Source organism: Benincasa hispida, chromosome 10 (genome assembly GCF_009727055.1).
Source record: "Benincasa hispida cultivar B227 chromosome 10, ASM972705v1, whole genome shotgun sequence".
NCBI classification, from domain to species: domain Eukaryota; kingdom Viridiplantae; phylum Streptophyta; class Magnoliopsida; order Cucurbitales; family Cucurbitaceae; genus Benincasa; species Benincasa hispida.
In genome coordinates, this window is record NC_052358.1 from 52,441,032 (window position 1) to 52,445,757 (window position 4,726).

General features: G+C 41.1%; 1 non-coding gene across 1 annotated transcript; it reads left to right on the top strand.

Moving 5' to 3' along the window:
• Positions 1-3,593: 3,593 nt before the first annotated feature.
• Positions 3,594-3,700, top strand: LOC120089617. The gene has a single exon (XR_005485290.1). It is a non-coding gene; the product is annotated as a small nucleolar RNA R71 (small nucleolar RNA).
• The last annotated feature ends 1,026 nt before the right edge of the window (positions 3,701-4,726 follow it).

The following is a 4,726-nucleotide window of genomic DNA, read 5'->3' on the forward strand; positions in this document are numbered from 1 at the left end:
AAAGCTTGCGATCACAATGATGCGGGCGAAAATTTAAATTTGGGGGTTGTGTCATTCCTTGCCTCATCTTATTTAAATTTTTGTACTTCTCACTTTCAATTTAATATTGTTGAATTCTACTATCGTATTCTCTCTCGTTTGGATCAATTATGAATTTTTTATTACTTAATTTGGTCGTCGCATTCATCCTTTGCCCATTATGACTTCAATGATGAAATATATGCTTCTTTTCTTATCACATGAAATAGCATCAGATTAATTTCAGGATAATCAATTCAAAAAAATTTCTAAAATTTAGTGGTCTGCCAGCTTTACTTCAAAACTATTTTTACAAAATTTTATGAGTCCATTGCATAAATGATTTCATCTTCAGCAATGAGGACATTGTTGCGTGTTAAATTTGGGGGGTTTTATTTTCAGCCTCGTTATTTTCAGAACTTCATTTCATTTCTAAAATAAATAAATAAAATTTAACGTTGAGATCGGATCCCACTCATAGTTGGATGTCCGCATGACACCCGTGGGGGCAAGCCAAAATGAAGCTGGGAATCATGATCAACATAGAAGCTAAGTGATCGCAACTTTGAAGCCAAATAAAGAGATGGGCATGAGTTTTGACTGAAAAGAGTGCCTCGCTTGTAGTTGGATGTCCGCATGACACCCGTGGGGGCAAGCCAAAATGAAGGTTGGGCACTCGGATCAGTGCAAGATCACAAAACGAATATCTGAATCATGCAAAGGCCGAAACAGCTTGAACACCCGGTTTGATAAAATTTGAAATAAATCATGTGATGTCCTGGGAAATGAGTAAAGATTTTTTTTTTTTTTTGAAGATTAAGCTCGCGGTCCCTAAAGGTTATAAATATTGTAGGAAGAGATTAGGATAGAAATTAATAAGGTATTGATTCAACGATTTGAATAAGGCACCATGAGAAGCCTAGGTAGGGTGAAGGCGATTGAAAATTTGAGAAATTTTTAGTTTATGCTTGAGGGCAAACATTGTTATAAATTTTGGGGAGTGATACTGATGCGTTATTTTATTAAGTGTGGAAAATGGATGATATGTGTTGATGGAATTACGTTGTGCACTCAAGTTTCCCAGCGGAATTCAAGTGTAAATTCCTCTGAGTTTCCTAGTAAGTCAAGGGTCGAACACAAGGACTTGCGGTAACCGATAAAATAAATAAGGTGGTTGGTTTGTTGTTGTGTTAATGAAAATAATAATAAATGTGGCAGAGTTCGAAAAGAGTTGGCAACGAAAAATACGATGAATATGCGGTGAACGGGTTGAGAAGGGTTTCGGCTAACACTCCCTAGGTTGCGTTCATGCCTTGCGATCATGCAACATGCATACAATAATAAACCACCTCTCGGCGTGAATGCCACGGCTTCTAAGGCTAGAACGCATGCGATAAATATGCGATAAGTCTACAGGGCTGTCTCTTATACACATCTAGATGTGTATAAGAGACAGGGGATAGATAATGCCCTCATCCAGCCACTTGATGATCTTCTTTTTGACGACCTTTTTCATCGCAGGATTAAGTTTGCATTGATTCTCAATGGTTGCTTTGTGGTCGTCTTCAAGATGAATGTGGTGCATGCAGTACGCAGGGCTAATTCCTCTGATATCAGCGAGCATCCAGCCGATTGCTCGCACATGTTTTTTGAGAATGCTCATCAACGCATTCTCTTGATCTGCGTTAAGTGCGGAGGAAATTATCACTAGGAGCTTCTCATTCTGCCCCAGAAATGCGTACTTCAGGTGTGTTGGTAGGGTTTTTAGTTCAAGGGTTGGTGGCTCCACGAGAGAAGGTTGCATTAATTTTCTTTCTTCTTTCGGCTCTTCTTCTTGTGTTACGATTGATCCTTCTTCTTTGTTTTTTTTTTCTACGATCGCATTGCAGGCAGCTACGGATGCGTCTACATCCTTTTCTTCATACTCTTCATCAGACTTTTCTTCTTCAATCAAATTCACGTCATCTTCCGAATCTGGTAGGTCTTCATCATCAGGAAATTTCATGGCACGAATTATATTAAATTTGAGCTTCTGTTGGTTTATGCTCAAAGTGATTTTGCCCTTGTGCACATCAATTTGAGCACAACCTGTTGATAGGAAAGGTCGCCCAAAATGATGGGCACATCTTTATCGGCCTCATAATCCAGGATGATGAAGTCAGCTGGCAAAATAAATTAATCAATCTTGATCAGCACGTCCTTTACCTTTCCCTCTGGATGAACCAAAGACCTGTCGGCCAGTTGGAGAGTTACGGATGTGGGCACAAGTTGCCCTACATTTAGTTGTTGAAAGATGACAGCGGCATCAAATTTATGCTGGCTTCCAAGTCACATAGGGCTTGCCCAATATAGAGTCCTCCTATGGAGCAAGGAATAGTGAAGCTCCCAGGATCGCTTATCTTCAGTGGGATAATAGATTTGGAACTTTGCGTTAATGCCACCGTGGCAAATTTTCCAGCGCCTCTTTTCTTGGTTACCATGTCCTTCAGAAACTTGGGATAGGTAGGCATTTCCTCAATCACTTCACTAAAAGGAATGTTAACATGTAATTGCTTTAACATAGATAGGAAGCGTTGGTACTGTACCTCTTCATTTTTCATCTTCTGTAGCCTCTGAGGGAAAGGTGGTAACTGGACTTTCACGGTTCCTGTTTCATTTGACTTTGAGGTTGAGGCAACCTCAGGTTCTACTGCTTAATTTTATTTTTCTTCTTTTCGCATTGCCGCAATCGCAGGTTCAATTGCGATGGAGGTTGATCTGTTCTGCTCCTTCTTTTCTCCCTCCACATTCTTTCCACTGCGCAATGTCACAACCTGACATTGCTTCTTACCTGAACCCCCTAGGTTGCGTGGAAGCTCGGTTGAACTTGGCAGCGCCCCTTGCAGTCTACTTTTGAGCTCATTTGCAATCTGGCCCATTTGCAATTCAAGGTTGCGGATGGACATAGCCTGACTTTGAAGCACCGTCTCATTTTTCTCTATATATTAATTCAATAGGCCTTCTAGGGAAGATGATTGCCGTGGTTGTTGTGAGCTACTTGCTTGGTTGCTCTATTGACCGTTGCTGCATTGAAAGAACCCTGGTGGCCCTTCTTTTTGTTCCACAGATTGAAAGTTTTGTTGTGGATTCTTCCAAGCAAAGTTTAGGTGGTTTTTCCACCCGGGGTTGTAGGTGTTGGAAAAAGGGTTGTTCTTTACAAAATATACAGACTGTGGGTTTTATGGACAATCTTCCATCGTATGCCCATCACCGTAAGTCGCACACCTTGCAGTGTTTTGATTTATTGCGTTGATTTGTCCACCTTGCGGTGTTGGGCTGCTGATCATCATTCTTTGAATCAAATTCATCATTGCAGTCATTTGGTTCTGCAATGAAACAATAGCACCATTATTTGCGTAAGAATTTTTTAGTTTTAATCTTTGGTCGCCCTCCAGTCTTCATGATTCCTGGAGATGCGATTCTTCGCCTCATCATAAGTTTTGTCAAGCAGACCACCAGTTGCTGCCGCATTGGCAACGGTCTGGGAAGCAGGATTCAAACCGTGGTAAGACATTTCCATTTGAAGGCAGTCTAGCAACCCATTATGCGGACAATCTTGGACCAACCTCTTAAACCTCGCCCAGGCATCGTTGATTGATTCGTCTATGTCTTGTTCAAAATTAGTAATAAGCTTTCTTTGTCTCGCGTTCTCTATAGGTGGGAAATATTTCTTCATAAACTTCTCCACCATCTGCTCCCAAGAAGTAATCTCTCCTGGTTCGAGCGAGTATGCCCATTTCCTAGCCTAATCACAGAGAGAAAATGGAAACAGCGTTAGTCGAACCTCCTCAGCAGAGATGTTCGGGAACACAAAAGTATTACAGATTTCAATAAAACTTCGGAGGTGGGCGTGCGGATCCTTGCCACGTCCTCCGAATTGACCTGTAGCTTGGATCATCTGCAACATCATCGGTTTCATTTTAAATCTACTTCCATCTAAGATAGGCCTCATGATTCCCGGAGAGAAATCATAGAGGTTTGGCGATGCATAGTCCCTAATGGGCCTATTGCGATCGTTGGCCAACAGAATTGGATTTGCAATGACATTGTTGTTGTTTGATGCTTCATTCCAAGGCTGCTCTGCCATCTCTTTTTTATTGGATTGTGGTTGCTGTTGGCGGTTCCTTAATCTCCTTCGAAATGTTCTCTCAATCTCTGGGTCGTAGTTCGCCAGAGATTGAGAGTTTTGCAAATAATTCACAAAAATTACCGTTAACAACTATTTTTCCGAAGTCCCCGGCAACGACGCCAAAAACTTGATGCGTTATTTTATTAAATGTGGAAAATGGATGATATGCGTTGATGGAATTACGTTGTGCAATCAAGTTTCCCCTGCAGAATTCAAGTGTAAATTCTTCTGAGTTTCCTGGTAAGTCCAGGGTCGAACACAGGGACTTGTGAAAATAGTTGCGATAGAGATTTTTATGAAAACTTGCAGTAATCGGTAAAATAAATAAGGTGGTTGGTTTGTTGTTGCATTAATGAAAATAATAATAAATGCGGCAAAGTTTGAAAAGAGTTGGCAACAGGAAATACGATGAACGGGTTGAGAAGGTTTTGGCTAACACTCCATAGGTTGTGTTCATGCCTTGCGATCATGCAACATGCATACAATAATAAACCACCTCTCGGCGTGAATGCCACAGCTTCTAAGGCTAGAACGCATGCG